The sequence below is a fragment of the Myripristis murdjan genome, chromosome 10 (genome assembly GCF_902150065.1).
Source record: "Myripristis murdjan chromosome 10, fMyrMur1.1, whole genome shotgun sequence".
NCBI classification, from domain to species: domain Eukaryota; kingdom Metazoa; phylum Chordata; class Actinopteri; order Holocentriformes; family Holocentridae; genus Myripristis; species Myripristis murdjan.
The window spans coordinates 23,520,842-23,539,157 of NC_043989.1; the positions used below are offsets into that span (position 1 = coordinate 23,520,842).

Below are 18,316 nucleotides of genomic sequence, written 5' to 3' on the forward strand. Positions count from 1 at the left end.
TTCTGTGGCCCTCTTAGTACCGTCTCTCTCTGTTCCTCTCTCTCCCTCATTCAAGCCTGTTCTCTTTTGCACGCACGCATGCACACACACACACACACACACACACACACACACACACACACACACACTTTTGTTCACACACTCTCTCTTCCGTCCCTGGACGAGCACAGCCGCACTCTTCCTCCCTCTTCCTCTCTCTCTGTCTCTCCCTGTCTGAATGAGTGATGACCTTCTCCAGCACTGGATAGGAAGGAGGATAGAAGCCATCTAAACTCTGCTATGCCCCCATTACTCACCCAGACACCCCTGTGTCAATATACCTATACACACACACTCACACACACACACACACACACACACTGCATCCCTCTATCTGCATTGCACTGAGTCAGGAAGGCCATGGCAGCAAAGCATGGCTAGCAACTTCATCCAAAAATTGATTGTCCAGACAAAAAAAAAAAAAAAAAAAGAAAAAAGAAAAAAGTACCATCAGCTGTTGGAAACTATTTATTACTCCAGGATAATTTTATGGCTGTTTTAACTTTCCTGTGGCCCGACCTAGATGTAGGATAACAAAAGTAAGTCTGGATCACTGACCTCTGTGACCTGGACCTGTGTAAGCCTCATGAGTTGCTAAAGGGAATTTAATGAGACTGATTTTTTATCTCTAATGCTGCAAAAGTTTAACTCTGAACCGAAATTTCGAAAGATTTTTCCTGTTACCTCATGACTTTAGATTTCGGAGTCCCTTAGATAAAGGAAAAAGCAAAGTAACGATCGATCACCTAATCCCAGTACCTTGTATGGGATTAAGAAAATCTTGAAGTCATTTTTCAGCATTATTGCCTGGCACTTGAGCTCCTAACAACCTACTCTATGTGGTGGTAGATCAGTTTAAAGTATATAGTCCCCGTATAATACAATATAATAAAATCCCATCGTGTTGGGTTCACTTGTGAGTAATAGTTTTATTGATGATGTGATGTGCTGGCATACAGAAATGGCTGATGGTTGTAGATAAACAAGGAAAATATGAGAATAACCCATAACCATTCTGCAAAGTATTTATATAAAAAGGGATGCTAACAAGATAGAGCAAAATATCCATTTACAATAAGTTTTAAATGAAGAACAAGACATTAAATAAATAAAACTGTATTACAGCAACACTGTGCAAGAGTTGGTTTTACTTTATATTTTCGTTCCTATTAACCCACTGTAGCATGATAGTCATGTTTTAAATATGAGTACCTTATGGCCTATCATGCTGGCTGTATTCTAGTTTCTTATAGATGACCTTTCTTTAAAAAATCAATAAGACATTGATTTTATTTCGTTTCCTGCCCTTTTACCCTCTGAAAACAACGAGGTGCTTCAGATAATGATGCATTAGGTTCAAGCACTGTATATGAATGTGTGTGTGTGTGTGTGTGTGTGTGTATCACTGAGAGAAAACACAGCCTATGCAAATGAGTCCAGTGCTTGTCTTTGACAGCATGTGGAGGATCCCATTCATTTAGGTCAGCGTTATGAATCCTTGATAAAGCTAATGAATGCCATAGCTCACTTATGCTAATCAGTCTCTTGAATTAGCCTGTGAGTGGAGTGGCCTGTTAGAGGAGATCACACTGTAATGGATGGCATTAAGTCTGCACTGCCCAGTACGGCATGTGTGTGTGCGTGCGCGTGTGTGTGTACTTGTAAATGCTGCATAGTGAGGATCAGGATGCATTTTTAACCAGCAGGGTGGGGACATGTCTGGGAAGTGGGGACATTTTGGCCGGTCGTTACAACTGCAAAGGTAAATTCTGGCTTGCTAGTTGAGGTTATGGCTGAGTTTGGAATTAGGTTTAGATTAAGGTTAAGCGTTAGGAACGATACACTCGATGTCTCACACCGACCCCATCTCCAATTTCGGTAGTATGGGCGGCACACAAGGTGAGGTTTCAAGAACAAAGGCACAGGCCTTTGCAACAACCCTGAACAACAACCTGCCTCGACACCGGTTCTGAGTTAATGTGAAACACTTGACAGCCCCCGATGCCCTGTGCTGGGTGCTGGGAGCTGTCAGACTTGGTCCAGCCTTTTGGAATCACCTCCTCCCCTTAGTCTTTACGTGTTGCACCAAATTGGGTCCCCAAGTCTTGTCAGACAAGCTACATGTATTGTTGGTGGTTACTATGGGGTTGTTAGGGAGATAGGACCCCTGGTGGGGGTTCTGTGTAGAAACCAAAACCCTGCGGCGCCTGCTCTGTCCCCCTAACACCATCCCTACAGTCGGTGATGGCTGGCTGTTATTAGGAAGAAATAAGGAGACGAATAAGAGGGAAGTGCTCTCCCTCATGCTAACCACACAATGTTCTGTTAGGATCATGCACGGACTCTTTAGGGTGAGGGTTGGGTGTTAGAGTGAGTGTTGGGTTAAGGGTAGGGCTTAGGTGAGGGTGGGGTGGGGGTTAGGGTGGGGGAAAGGTTAGATGTTAGATACACTCGATATCTCACACCAACCCCATCTCCAGTGAATGAATGGAAGTTAATGAAATCCTCACACAGATTGTGTGTGTGTGTGTGTGTGTGTGTGTGTGTGTGTGTGTGTGTGTGTGTGTGTGTGTGTGTGTCCGTGTATTCATTTAGCTTGTTTTGTGTTTCTATATAAATCTATGTACATGAACGTGTGTGTGTGTATGTGTGTGTGTGTGTGTATGGCCACTGGAAATAAATAAGCAATTCCATATCATCACCACTGAATGGCAGTAGTGTCACACAGGGTAATTAAAGCAGCACATTTCCTCTCTCTCTCTCTCTCTCTCTCTCTCTCTCTCTCTCTCTCTCTCTCTCTCTCTCACACACACACACACACACACACACACACACACACACACACACACACACACTGCTCAGGCTCTGGGAGATAACATATTCACACACATGGTGGAGAAACTAGGTTTGTTTCAGTAGTATGAAGTGTAGGCAGCCGGGGTTCCATTAGGAGGAATAGAGGAGCAGGAAAGTATTCAAATGTATTCAGGGAGAGACCGTGAACTCTGCTCACACTGAGCGTCTCCTCCAAAATCCTCCTCCTCCTCTTCTTCCTCTTTTTCTTGTCCTCTCCTTCTTTCCTCTCTCCCATCCTATTTCCTTTCCTGCCTCCTTCTCCTCCTCTCTCCTCTCATCATCCCCCTCCCCCTCTCACCTCCTCAAGTTCAAGACAGAAAACAACAAAGTAAGTTTTGGATCAATTGTTTGATCATTCTGTACAATATTACTGCTATGCCCAATTTAGCTGACACACACACACACACACACACACACACACATCCGCTGCCTATCCCTTATGTTACCTCTGGGATCTAGCTGACAAATGACAGCGCTAGTCGTCTGCCAACCCTGAATCTCTTGCGCGGCAGGGTGTGTGTGTGTGTGTCACAGTGTGTTGTGTGTGTTAGAGAGGGAAAAAAAATCGTTGAGGGACATGGAGAATAGGAGGGGAGCATTGGCAAGATTCTTGCTTTCTGATTGGTTGAATGTACGTCTGACTTGTGTGCATGTTTGTGTGTGTGTGCGTGTGTGTGTGCAAATCCCTGCACCGCACAGAGTTATGGATTTTGACAGAAAAGATAGTTTGCTTCGACCAATGTTGCTCAGCAGACTATGAAAAACAGGTTATTTTCTTTCTGTTGAGCTACCAAACCAAATATTTGTGCTTTTGAAATGTTATTCGCCCGCTTATTGATTTTCCCAACAGGGTGGAGGAGCAGAGAGACGACAGGAGAAAGGAGGCGAGGGGGGAGGTAAAGGTGGGGACGGGGGGGTTTAAAGCTACAATACTTTATTTCTGTAAATATTCAGCTTTCTTATCAGCTTGTGCCATGGTAACACAATGTACACATACAGTACTGCAAGTTTAAGACAAACACACTCTGTCCTAGTGCCTCCTAGAGCCTGTCAGAGGTTATAAACGGCTCCTCCACAAGGGGGCAGCAAAACCACCAGGCTGGAGCAAGTCAGCTTGAAAATGCACAGAGGAAAGTCTACTTGTTTACAATCTCAGTCATTGTTTAAAGGCACAGTGAAGATGTAGATTTTCTTATCTAGTATTATTCTTGAGTGCTGTCTTCATCATTCACCAAAATTTAAGAGTTCCTAAAAGTCAGTAGCAGTAATATACAGGAGTTTTAGGGGCTGCATTTCGACTCTTCTGATAGCCTACACACCAGCCTTATTAGGTGAACTAATTCTGTTGGACTTATATCCAGGAACAGCGCAAAATAGGCATGGCCTGCTCACAGTCAATGTTACTGCCATTTGTTGAAGCAAGTTGAAGAGTCAATCAAATGGGGGCGGGAGGGCTAGAGACTGAGGCTGTGTTCTGATTGGCTCGCTCCACTCTTACTTTTAATCCCCAGATAAGCTTATGGTTTGACTCAGGAGAAATCATCTGACAGGCCTCTCTGCACAGAGGGAGTTCAAGGGTCATCTTAGTGCGCTATCAACTTTTTGTCAGTTCACCGGCAACCGATGCCGCTGTTCTCATGTTGCAGAACCAAACACCACTTTTGTTTTGTTTGTTTTTCCCTGAAACTTTTGGCTTTCTGCTATCAAATCATCTCCTATCACTTGGATATTGATGGCATGGCCTCCTTGGCAGCACGCAGATGCTGCCTCATCCTCGGCACTGGGAACTTTGCTAGGAAGCAAACGCAGCCTTGATTTCGGTGAGTTCCTCTGCTCTTGGAAAGTATTATGTACGAGGAGCCAAATTGCTAATTGCTTATGGTGCCTCAGTTACATTGTGTGACATAGAAGGCTGAGAAATTTTTGCTATGTCATGAAAATCTCCATTTGCAAAAAAGAAAATTTTGCCAGTGGCACCACATCTCACAGGTTCACCATAAGCCTAAGTTCTGCATGTTGACAATTTGTTGGTTTTGTAAAAGCAATATTAGAGCATTAACAATATCTGGTTGAAACTTGAAAATGTTATAGCGTCATAACAGTTATCCTAACATTGAGATCTTAGGAAGTTTGTGCAACTGTTAATCTGTCATAACAATTTTCCAAAATTAGGTTCAAACCCTAATTACCATAGTTACCAAACAGTTCACATGGAGTTTTCCAGGAGTTTCTGTAATACATCCCTTGATTCTCATAGTTTCACGGTGTTTGTGCACATCCAATGACGACAATAAAAATCATTTAAATAGAAATTACCATTTTAGATTCTTGCAACTTTAAAGAAAGCAGCGGAGAAGATGAATGACGTCCTTTCATCAGCTGAAGGATGCGAGATAGGCAAGATCATTGTTTTGTCCCTGGAGATGCTAGATGGAAAAATTTCCAGTGTTTTTTGAAAGTCAGCATTGAAATTTGATAACACTTTTCATCATATTGCAGCTTTGATTACACCCGACAAGAATCACTACAACCCGGTGGCAAAGTGTCATACTGAGGTACTCCAGGTAGTGACTCAGAGCAATCAGCAGGTACTGACAAATAGTGCGGGCTGTCAGTGACAAATTCATGGCATTGGAGCATGTGTGAGTGTCTCATTACACACATTCTGGACTCACATTTTGCCACAAGACAGAGCGAGAAATGGCCCTTGTGTTGCACTCGAGGTTGTTGTGAGAGTTGCCCGCATAATGAGCCTAAATCACAAAGTGTGGCCGCAGAAGAGAAGAGCATCTAATTCTGATGAATCGAGACGCCGTACATTCACCCTGTTTGCTCAAATTAGCTGCTGCTGTTGGGTGATAAATCACCTCCATGCGCAGGAAGTGATGAGCCTCGTCACCACCTCCTCCTTCAGCGTAGATGCTACGAAGAAATTCAATTTAATCATGTCACTTTACAGGGTCTCCTCAACAATTACCTGCCGTTGCCATTTGGGGCCGACGATGTGCAAATTCGCTGAATACAGCTTTAAACGGAGAGCAGATGGGTGAAAGGAGAGGCAGGGAATGTAAATCATTGCATCTGCACATTTTGAATGGATATGCATCTGGAAACTGACATGACACACAGTGGGTTCAAACAAATCAGGGGCCACTGTTTGTTTTCATTATCAAAATGAATCTAATTTCTTACTCAGATGATGCATCTTGTCCAAGAGCAGGCCTATGTTAGAACAAGGATACTAAACATGCATCAAAGCTATCAGGTGGATCATTAAATTCTGCAAAAATGTGTGGAATCGATGTCAGACAGAGTACAAGCTGTGATTAAAGGAATATTTCACCATCTAATTTAGATTTCATGTGCAAACAAGCTAACAGGATGACAGGTGCAGCTGAGGCGTCAGTCAAATCGGGGCAGGAGGAGTAAAAGCTTGAGGTGCTGACTGGATCACTTCACTCTTACATGTGAAAGTCACTTTTAAACCCAAGCAAAATGAGTTAAACTCAGGCTAAGTCACTTTATGAGAGTTCAGATTCTCACAGTTTCATGATGCTTTCTACACCCAGTGATGACAAGAATCCAAATAATGAAACATGCCTCATTTTAGTTTACCATGCCTTTAAGACAAACAGTGGACATAAAATATTGAGGAAATTGAACTTACAGTAAATACTTACCAACTTTTTTAAACTTATACCAGCAAAAGGGTATGAAATCTACTCTGAGAACTATGTTGCAGCAATTTGTAGATAATATATGACTCAAAGAGGACTGGGTGGTAGATTCGGGCTTTTGGCCTCTTCTGTAGTTCACAGGCAGCATGAACACCATGAAGTGGGCCATGATAAAGACGTGCAAGGTGGAAGCAGCGCTCCTGTCTGAATGAAGACTTTACTGATGGAGGGATGGAGTGAAAGAGGAGAGCAGTCAGGACCAGTGTTGCAGAGATTAGGTAGAAACAGATGCTTTAATTAGCAAACTGAGAAATGCCCCTGGCGCACTGTGTGTGTGTGTGTGTGTGTGTATGTGTGTGTGTGTGCGTGTGTTTGTGAGTGTGTGTGTATGTGTTTGATGGCTTTAATTAGTTGAACCGAGAGATGAAACACAGAGGAAAATCAAATCAACAAAGTGGTGTCTCTATAAAGGTTAACAACCGCCCCCCCTCCTCTTCCTCCTCCTCTCCTCTCTTCCTCCTCCCTTCACTCTTTCTTTTATTTCCTCTCTCATCCCTCTTTTCTGTGTGTGTATTTGCTTGTTTGTGCGTGTGTGTGTGTGTGGGAGAGAGAGAGGAAATGAGAAAGGGACACTGAGTGGAATGAGAATGAGAGAGCGAAGATGAACGAGACAGAGAGACAAAGCCGGCATAACTTTCTCTAATCAAACCAGTAGCTCAAAGTGTCATCGACTTTATTAGCTCTTAAAACAGCAGAACACACACACACACACACACACACACACACTTTCTCGACCTGTCGTATGAGCATCATGCCCTCCAGAAACAAGGGAGCCAGTGATTTAGTTTCAAGCCCGCAACTCACTGTATAGATTACAGGTAAGAAGCGTGGAGATTACTGTGAAACGAAAATTGAGTGTCTAGTTTCTGATGTCTTGCCTGAGGCCTGAATCACCAAAGAGCTTTTTTTTTCTTCTCTTTTATCGGCAGGTTTGCTCCAAGATTATTTTGACTAGATGGTGGAGAGCAAAAAAGGGAGGAATGTGACAGTTATGAGAGAGGATGAACCGCGACACGCTTTGGTGTCCTGATCCGATAGCCTGGAGAGAGCAGACGGGGAGGAGGGGTGACTGACAGCGAGGCGGAGTGTTGGGGCTGTTTGTAGTTCAGAGGGGCAGCTGTGCACGTGCCCAGCAAACGGAACAACGTCGCTTTTCTGATTGGGAACCGGAGTGAAATATTAAATTTACCACCCGGCGGTGTCTCCAAAATGAATTTGTAGGATTTTCTTTATCCTCTTGATGTATATTTATGACCAACAGGTTTGAGTCCGCCTGACTGACTTGACAGAGCTGATTGCAGCCTCATCCTGCAGGCCCGCACGCCATTCATACCACTAACTCATTATAAACTTTATCTCCACCTCGTGTCCTCAAGTCAGAGACTGTGAGAGAGAGATCTTACTCAGCAGTTCGCTAAAGGAAGATTCAACCGTAAAGCACATTAACCCTGTTTAAACACAAATATATTGCTGTTTTACCTGGCGGCTGGGCTGCTGTTTTGTTGGTTTCTGGTTTCATTTCCTTTCACCGCGGCTTCCCGTCAGCACAAAAGTCCTGTGCCACTGCTGCTGTGTTGTCTTGACGCTTTGACTTCTCGAACAAAATATGCAGCTACAGAGCTACAAGTACACGCCTCCCCGGCCACCGCCGTTGTGCAGGATCTTGGGAAAAATTTGGATTTGGATGCTAATTGTAATAACTCTATCTGCAAATTTATGAGGGTTGAAACTTCCTCTCACGCTTTAGATCAGAACAGGTGAGGAAAAATCCAAAAAGTAACAAGCTTTTGCAGAGGAAACTTTTACACTCTGAAAATATCTACATTTAGTAAGTGATTTTATACATAAAAATGGACAGGAAGCCACAGTAATTAACTTTTTTTTTTTTTTTTAATTGCAGTCTTATAATATGCAATTTCCAGTGTTTATGGGTTTGCACCAAAAACACAAAACTTAAACGGCGCAAATTTTCTTTTCTCACATTAAGTTTCCTTTTTGCCTTTTTTGGAAAGCTGTTTTCCACGTTTTATGTGCTGCTTTCTTCCAGTATTAAACGTGACATGTTGACAGATGAAAACAGGTACACAGCTGGCTGCTGTTGTTCTGAAGTATCCTGCCAGCTTAAGTCCATGTCAACAGTTTACAACAATATTTTATATCAGTGCTCATAAATACATTCAGCTCATGTAAAACTCATAGTAGCTAACCATAACAACAGTAAACTAACCACTGCACCAGCGGCACTTAGTGTACAAAATGAGACTGGGTACTGGGAGTTTTTTGAAACTTTGAAAAAAGCCCAGGCAGAAGTGTTCGACCACTCCACACCACGGGATTAATGCAGGCTAGAGATGTAAATGCACGGCTTTGTAAAACAGTCTCTGTAGGTTGCATGATTGATAGGACTGTTTCCAGTAGACCTTTTTCCCAGCAGCCACTCTGACATGAAATAGCAGTTAACACAGGCCGTACTAATGACTGTAATTGAGGCTCTGTTGCAGGGTTTCCAGTGAGCCAGCATGCTCAGTGGCAGGATCCTGCCAAAGTGGTACAAGCCAAACTAAATGCACCGAGATACAACAAAAATCTATCAATCAAAAGTCTTCCAAGCTGATTCTGCAGCTGTAATCTCCTTTAATCTCACTTGCTAAAATCCAGTGCGACTCGCTGCAAACTGAAGCTCATGTGGGTGCTACACTACCTGCTGGAGCCCGTATATGCCAACACCTGCTCTGGGCTCCCACACCATTCCCAGTTAGGAGATTCCTATAGGTGGAAAACCACCAGAGAAGGGCCTGGTGTTTGATGAGATCTGTTTGACTCCCTGATGAAGGCTTGAGTTTGTTTTAAAGGTCTAACATGATCATGCCATGACAGTAAAGGCTGTTTGACTGTTTGTAAAGAGAGTGCCTTGGAGTATTTCTTGTGATTTTTGAACTCAGGTGCTCATATCTTTGGCTGAGGTCCGCCCACCCTGCAGAGTTACCCACCCCTCGCTTGAATTAACAGGCATCAGTAACACCTGTGTTTCCCTGCCACTTCAGTTCATAAAGGCTCCTGGGAAAAAGCTCTGTTACCATCATACTTGTGGATACCGCATACATACATGCTTTGGTGAGTGAAAAATGTTTTTCTGTGGTACTAAAAGAAAAAATTGACTCCCCATGTTGTGCATGATTTGACAGTGTCCCTAAAGCACATAAGACTAAATGTCCCTAAACATCCCTAAACATTAAATATAGGCATTATTATTATTATTATTATTATTAGATAAAGGCTAAAAGACAAAGCTCTGGTCTCATTGATCATGATTCGACTGTCTGGGTACTTTTCAAAGATAGCACAGACTTCACTCTTTCTATAATCTTTCTATGGTAAAGTATGCATGTGTGTGTGATGTAGATTTGGGCCGTATTTAACCCTTTTCAGCAATTCAACAGTGTCTACAATGCCACAACTCCAGCACAGTAACGTCAGCCAAATGAGCTCTAGCACCTCTGGTACTCTTTCCAGATATTAATGCGACCCGTACAAAAGTACTGCAGGTGTTACATTATTTAACTAAGTCTAGTTTTTGAATGTTAGGCACAAGTGTGATGCCAGTGTAGGGAATTTTCATCCATTTCCTTTACTGGGACGGTTCTACATTATTACATTGCCTATTAATTTCTAGTGATGAGCTGTTTTTTGCTTGTTGTTGTTTTTTAACAAGGATCATTTTCTTGATCAGTCTTGTTCTGTCAAGATACTGACGTTTGTTTCTTGAAAATTCCCAGAACAAATTAAACTGTGTCACCCAGCTGGTGCACCAGTTCACTCAATTTAGGAAAAGTAGGATTTTAAGCGTTAATGTGGGACAAATGGACTTATTAAAATGGACGTGGCACCAGTGTGTCACGCCTAGTGGTGCTGCAAGAGACAGAGATTGAGGGGAATGTGGAGGACGGAGCGAAAACGACCTGGGGCCGTCCTCACATCTAATCCCCGAGCTACAACCTCAAACACTCTTTTATCACGGTTTTGAGAGCTGGGTGAGCGTGTGTGTGTTTGGATAGATGGGTGGTTACACAGCCTGTGTGTGTGTGTGTGTGTGTGTGTGTGAGGCTGCGTATGCGCGTGCTTGTCTACCTCAGCGTCTACGCCTTGTGCTTTTGTCCCTGTTTTTTCCCCTATACTGTGGTTATTGACATTGCCTTGTAAAGTGAAAATCAATTTTGCAAAAATGCACATAAAATGTTGCAAGTTATGGAAACCAGTGGGACTGTTTCACTCAATAATACATTTCAATATGGGCTTGTCCAGCTGCACTGCACTTGTAAATCTTTTTTTTTTTTTTTTTTTTACACTCATGGAAATGAAAAACACCTTCAGTGATAATTCCCTTCGCACTGGAGCGTCTTATCCTTCACCTCTTGAAATGTTGCCCTTCCTAACCAGTCAATTAATTGATCAATTGATCTATTAGTGTCCCAACTATTTAAAGGAAGATTTGTGGCAGACAGGGAGACATGGCTTGTGTGTGTGCATGTATTTAGTTTGTGAGTGTAAGTGTGTGGTTTTTACTGCTGTTTTATAGTCCATTACAAGCCCATTACTGCAGCCTTATGGCCTCATTCTGTTCTTTTTATTTTGTATCTCTTTATGGCGATAAGTAGCTAAATAATGGTACCAGAGGTGGCATCGGTACAAGCAGGGCTTTATTACGGCGCAGTTAAAGGCACAGCCGGGGTTTCTGGGTGGAAGAGAGCGCGCGCCACTCAAGCGTTGCTTCTGTCCAACTGTCAGGCGCAGTTTTAACCTTTGAAATCCTGCCAGAAATCAAATGTGAAGTGGCTGTGACTCCATCTGCTGGGCTCAGGAGTCTTTCATGAATTGAATTGTATTGGGTAAGTTTCTCTTTAGTGTTAGCCAAAAGGCCTCTGTTTATAGACTCACACAATGAAATGTCCTAGGCAATATTTTAATTAACTAATGCGGATACAGCCTCAGTTAGGACTTGGGAACAACAACCTATTTTTCTTTTTCTGGTGATATCTTTGCCAAAAAAAAAACAAAACAAAAAAACCTCAGCCTTTTCAAGCACTGACAGAAAACATTTTTTCTTTCTTTTTATGATACTGACAACATTTGATCAAACTATGCTGTTGCCGTTTAGCTTCTGTAAGTCGGCACATCATAAAAACACTAGGATGACAACCTGAAAGTTGAATTCCCTCAAAGTTATTTCAGTCCTTGAGTCGGCTGCTTCTAGTCACACTGGCTTCAGTCACCAAGAACAAGTGTGCACGTTAGATTACTGCCACACTCATAACATGTTCACACAGTTAAGTTTGTTTTTACCCGTGTGTGTGTGTGTGTGTGTGAGTTAGGATCATTCTAAACAGATAGGCGCCCAGAATCAGTAATTGACATACAAATGTGGCCCATTTCTCTGTATAAGCGAAGTTCTTCTGCAGAGCAGCGCCTCTGAAAACGATTCTTTCTAAAATCTCCAGCCAGAGTGGAGATTTAGGAGATTTAGTTTGCATGTAAACTGAGAAAAACAGAGAAAAACACGCAAAGAGGAAAACAACAACAATGGTGGCCGTCAAAGCGTTTGTACGCAGGTGCGCGGTGCAACTCTGTGGTGCTACATTGCAAAGTTACACTGCCACCTACTGGCCTGGCATGCACGCTACAGCGTTTTCAGTCGTTTTTGCGGATCCGTGTGTACGAGGATCGCTCTTGCAGCGTTATCGTATAAACATGGAACTTTTTAATAAAAACGCAAAGGAATGAGTTTTCCGTTTTCATCAGAGCTGTTGTCGTATAAACGCGGCCTTAGAGGTTGTAGCCAGAAATGACCTACTTTTCCTCATAACGTCTCCTCTGGAATGTCAGCTGTTAGCACGCAGAGTTTCCCATTAGTATATTAAACTACGACAGCACAGTTGAATTTTACTACCAGCGTTTTACAGTGCTGGAAAAAAAAAAAAAAAACATTGCCATCTAGGCCTCTCACTGACTAGATGTGTATAGCATGGTGCAAACTGCTGGCATGGGAGGTTTTTGGGCTGATCATTGTAAGCTTATAGCTTCAGTGAATAAAACAAACAAATGAGAGCCAATTGTGATAAGAAGCCTTGTGATTTTAGAATTAAATAATACATTATTTTTTAATTCACAGTCCTAAATATTCTGTATTTTGGTCCAGCCACTGTTTTGTGTTTTATATCTGCTTATAGTAGTTACACTGGATGAAGTTTGTCTATAATTTAAGACTCTAGGACCAAAATGATTTGTGCGTACACACGGTCTGAGGCAGGTCTAAATTTATCCTCAGAGCAAATTCAGGAAAGAGCATGCTGATGAGTCCATACTTTGATTTGTGAGGATTTGTGCGTATACCCTGTTTGTGGATGAGGCCCGTTGTCCTTCTTCAATGTCCATTTGCTAATGACTTCAAACTCCCGCCTGTCCCACCAACAACCATCTGGATGCTCCTGAAAGCATTTGAACCTCCAGCCTGCGATCTCCACTTCTTTAGAAGTAAAAGCAGCAGATGATGATGGGACCGACAGAACAAAACTACAGAGCTGTCAAGGTTATGAAGGGTACTCACAGAGTAGACCTCAATTACACATTTGATTTGACTGGTGGCATCGCAATAGGACGTGTTTCAAGACGTGATCGTGGAAGCTGCTTCAACATGAATCCAACGGAGCCACAGAACCATTTCCTCAGTGCAACAGCTGCAGGTTTTGTCTGCCATTATGAAGCATCTGTTCAACAAACAAGAAACAAAGAGCGGAGCAGCTATACCCTGTTTGGTGATCCATCAACAAGCATCATGAACCGTGTGTGTGTGTGTGTGTGTGTGTGTGTGTGTGTGTGTGTGTGTGTGTGTGTGTGTGTGTGTGTGTGTGTGTGTGTGTGTGTGTGTGTGTGTGTGTGTGTGTGTGTGTGTGTGTGTGTGTGTGTGCGTGTGTGTGGGGGGGTTGTCTCAGAAGTGATTAGGGAGTGTTTTCAGCTCTCAGACATGTCGTGAAGGAGAGAAGTCAAACGACTCTTTAACACCCACACACACACTCAAAGCAGCCCCGCACAGTTTGACCCTAGTCTGTTGCCATCAGGATCGCTCGCTAATTAAGAAGAGCTTCTCTCACTGTGACACACACACACACACACACACACACACACTGACAGCTTGTCGCTTGTCTCCCTACCCGGGAGTCTCGTGAGGAGTTTGTGTATATCTGTGTGTGTGTGTGTGTGTGTGTGTGTGTGTGTGTGTGTGTGTGTGCGTGTGCGTGTGTGTGTCAGACCACTGTAGTGTGACAATTTCTGCTCTTCTGTCAAAGAGCTGTCTCCCGTTGTGAGGGGGCAGAGAGGTGATTTGTCTGCTTCAACTCTGTGCTTCGTGTGTGTGTGTGTGTGTGTGTGTGTGTGTGTGTGTGTGTGTGTGTGTGTGTATGTATGTACATGTACATGTATGTGCACTTGCAGGAATCATTGGAAAGGGTAAAAACACCTAAACTCAATTTATTTACCGTTTAGTTTGTGGCAGTTTACATAGCATTGTTAAAGCGGGTAAATTCTTCTGTGATTAGAAAAAAAAAACGTCTGTTTGTATATTAAATAAATAATTTTATAAATATGTTAAATTCCAAAATAGTTTATGCATATTACTCTGGAGAAATTTTTGAAAATACAACACCCCCTTATGGAGCCTCTATAGCAGGGATACTGAATGTGTCTAGGTGTGTAAATAACAATCAAATGTAAATGTAAGAGATGTAAGAAAAATAAATAAGCCTACTCACAAAATTTTTTTTATTATTATTTTTTTTACTACATGTCTTATTGCTTTCTCTGTCCACCTCTCCGGTTCAGTGAGAGAAATGTGTTTTTGACCGCCATGACAGGACTTTGAACCTCAGCTGGAACTGGCACAGAGGTGCTCATCGGTTAGCCTTCAACAGTATGTTGTTTTATTGATGTTCATAAAAAAGCAGATTCTCAGCTTATGTGGAACCAAACAAGGTCAGGGTGTGTATCACTTTGGTCAGACCAGGGAAAACAGTCTTAGGAGCAGTCGGTAGCCAGAAAATGGCAGCGTCACAAGCTCCAAAATGCTCTTTGTGCCGTATTTGCTTGCAGATCATTCAGTTCCATCTGGAGAGACCCACTTGAAGATCTGTGTTGCCTCATTTGAAAATCCCATGACATCTTTGATGAGGAATAGATTCTGATTTAGCAAGAGGAGCTGTTCTCCAAGGCTGAAGCTGTCAGAATGATCCTTGAAGTTTCCAGTCAGCTTCGCTACAAAGTGAGCATGGGGAGAAACATCTCTCACACAGCTTCCATGAAGATCCTCCTTGAAAAGCTTTCCTCTGGACGGACTGCACAGCTGTTATCAAATCACATATGACATTGTTCTTGTCCATTAGTTTCAAATTCAGCTTATTAAAGCTTGAGGTGATACCTTAAAACAACAGTAACCATTGTACTAAAACCTCTTATGTCATTGCAAATGGACCAAAAGCGCTCCAGCACGAGGACGCACTGGTCCACAGCGTGCACAAACAGTCACACCAGCTCACACAGCACACTGGAATTTGTCTGTGAAAACACTTGAGGCGAGAAATAGGCGGCGCAGTCGCAGAATCTTGATCCATATTTGATCAGCGCTGCCTAGTTTGACAGTCTGATCTGAGTTTCGTGAGCCTGGAGCGTTGCACCAGACAGACTCATTTGCATAAAGTTCGAGTTGCGTTTATGCAAATACAGACACGGTGAACGGACTGACAACTCACTGCGCCGTGTCCATCGACAGTGTGGCCGGATCTCCTGCCCCCCCCCATAAAAAATGAATAGGATCCATCCATGGTGTGTCTGCACCATTATGTTGTTGTGCAGCAGCAGGTCATTTGTATTTGTATTTGTACTTCTTCTTTCAGGAATTCTCTTAGTAAATGATGATGAGATGAGGATGCTCTGATAAAGTTTCATCATGGTATTCATTCTTTAACAAACTCAGACAGAGCGCAGCACAGGACGGACTGATGGATGACACAGTGTTGGGATGTGAGATCAGGGTTGTTGCCTCTCTTATCGGCGCCACCGCTCCTCTGTCTCCTCCTATCGTGGCCGGGCCCCGTCTGTGCTAACCGATACCACAGATTTCAAATCTATCCCCCTCCTCCTCAGCATCTCCTTTATGGCCAGGTATCTGTCCTCTCCTCAAGTGCTGTTACACCTCACTGAATCCTTTGACATCCTCTGCTACTATTTCAGTTCTTGTTGCTGTTGTTGACACTGAGATTGCTCATCTTTTTTGTTTGTGATCAAGTAATGTTTCAGCAACAGCTTTCATGTACTCCATCACCATTCCCTTGTCAGTGAAAGTTTTTTTGTGTATCTTGACTAGAGTGTGGATCGGGCCACGTATTTCTGTCCGAACCTGACCCGAGCCTGAGGGCATCCTTTTTTTTGTGTTTGCCTGTCCTCCATCGCTGGGTTACATTTACCGACTGAAATAGCCTACGTGTTGCCTTCAGCGTCTTCGCGTAAACTCCAGAACTATGCAGGAAGTTCAGACAGAAGGTCCATCATTTTTATTTATTTCACTAAAATAACGCCCACATGACTGAACCCAATCGAAGCCTGAACACAATTTCTAAATTTTTGTCCGAACAAGGCTTGACCCGTCAGGTCCCAACGGGCTCGGGTCCACACTTTAACGTTGACCCAATATCCATGCTGTCCTGAGTGAGACCTCATTTGCACGTTGGTGAGTGGTGAATGAGTGGGACAGGACTCGGGTGGACCGATGATACTGCGCTCTGCGTTCTTATTTTCCGTGCCCTCATCTCAGTTTTTAGTGGTGCTGGTGTTTGCTTTCATAGCAACATTCCACATTACCACTTTTGATAATCACCACAGTTTCAGAATGTATCAGACAGACGGGCCTGGTGCTGTTGGCAGGAAGAATAAATGTGTATTTGTCTGTCCACTCGTCCTTGAAAGCTCGTTCTGTATCAATTTTTCTGACTTTTGAGCGCGCCTCTCTGTCTTCTCCCACGTTTGCTCCTCTCTCTTGCTGCATTCAGGAGCTTCCTGCTACACAATCGCTTCGACTTACAGAGATGGCTGGGCGATTTAAATAACGCACAGGACTGGACGAGCCTGGAGATACAGCAGCCACAACAAACAACAAAAATTGATGGAAATTTTTTTTTTTTAAATACTTGTACATTCTCTTGCTAAAATAAAACCATGTGCAAATCTGTACACACAGATGGATGAACCGTTCTCCTGAACCCGTGGATTTACAAATCTTTAGCTTCCAATATGTCAAGTGGATTTAGCTGCCATCTTCACCATCATAATGGTTGCTGAGGCTCATGGGTACTGTAGTATTTAGTGCTGTTTCACATTTGCAACCAATAGAACCAGAGGCCATAACAAACCCTTTAATATTGTTTATCTATGCAGGAGATTCTGGGACTCTCTGCTGAATAATATCCAGGTTATATTGTTTAAAAAAAAAACAAACAAAAAAAAACCTCCAAAACGGGAAAAACAATGGTCCCAGAAATCAGTGTCATCACAGCATCATTTTATAAATCCAAGGGTTTTCTTTTTATTATTATTATTATTATTATTATTATTATTGATTTGTTTTCTTTTCTTTCATTTCTTTTCCTTAATTGTACACAGAAGTGCTAATGACTGTAATGCCTTTTGGCTGCTGATTGCCTCTGGTCAAGAGAGTTGTTTGAAAAAGAAAAAAAAAATTACTTGCACAGACACACACATCTAACGGAGAGCACGTTTGAGGGGACGTTTTATGAATCTGAGTGTACAGATGTTCACATTGAATTATTTTTTTCAATCATGGAATTTTTTTTCCATGAATCCCTGGGGGGGCTCTGTAGTAGAATATGTTATCGAATAGTATAAAAAAATGTCACTTTAAATGATTGTTTCAGTACATTTCTAGTAGTGTTTTTAATTGAATTAATTACCTCCTGTGACAATTTTTTTCTTGCTAAATGCTGATGCTAGATGCTTTAAGCAATTCAAACAACTGGGTTTTGTCATGTTGTGACTTGATAGATTGCAGGCCATATTTTATGTTGAATATTTGGATACATTGAATGTGGAATGAAACCATTCAGAAGGAATCATTTAGCCGTTCTCTTTCTTCTTATTTAATTGTTTTACACCAGAGAGAAGAAAAGTTAGAGGCAGAATGAAGTTAAAGAGGGTGGAGGGCAGAAAAAAGCGAGACAACGGACTGATGAAGAGAAGATGAATGAGATAATCATTAACAAATCCCTCCATGTGTCGCCCCTCCTCCTCCTCGCTCTCTCATTCTGTCTCTTTGACTGAATTAATGTCTTCATAGTTGATATAATAAACTGTTGTACAGCTGTTCTGTTGCTCCTCACGGGAAAACACACAGAGAGAAAGAGGCAGGGAAGTAATCTTTGAATTGAACTGAACTGACAGAGGAAGAGACAGAGGCAGGCTGTTCATGTGTGAGTTTGTGTGTGTGTGTGTGTGTGTTTTAAAGGGAAGCGTGTAAATGAGAGAGGCAGTGGAGAGAGAGCGAATTAGAGCTGCAAAAAGAACAAAAGCTCATCCATATTAATGAATTGCAGGTCTCCCCTCCACTCCTGGGACCGATGCGTCCCGTC

General features: G+C 42.6%; 1 protein-coding gene and 1 long non-coding RNA gene across 2 annotated transcripts in view; one reads left to right on the forward strand and one right to left on the reverse strand.

Moving 5' to 3' along the window:
- The window catches only part of LOC115366174 (uncharacterized), a 95,410-nt gene that overhangs the window by 2,940 nt on the left and 74,154 nt on the right, over positions 1–18,316 (reverse strand). The window lies entirely within an intron of this gene.
- Positions 9,687–18,316, forward strand: part of il1rapl2 (interleukin 1 receptor accessory protein-like 2) — a 583,827-nt gene continuing 575,197 nt past the window's right edge. The window contains exon 1 of the mRNA XM_030061479.1: positions 9,687–9,746. The gene's annotated coding sequence lies outside the window, so the exon portion shown is untranslated. The remainder of the gene's footprint in view (positions 9,747–18,316) is intronic.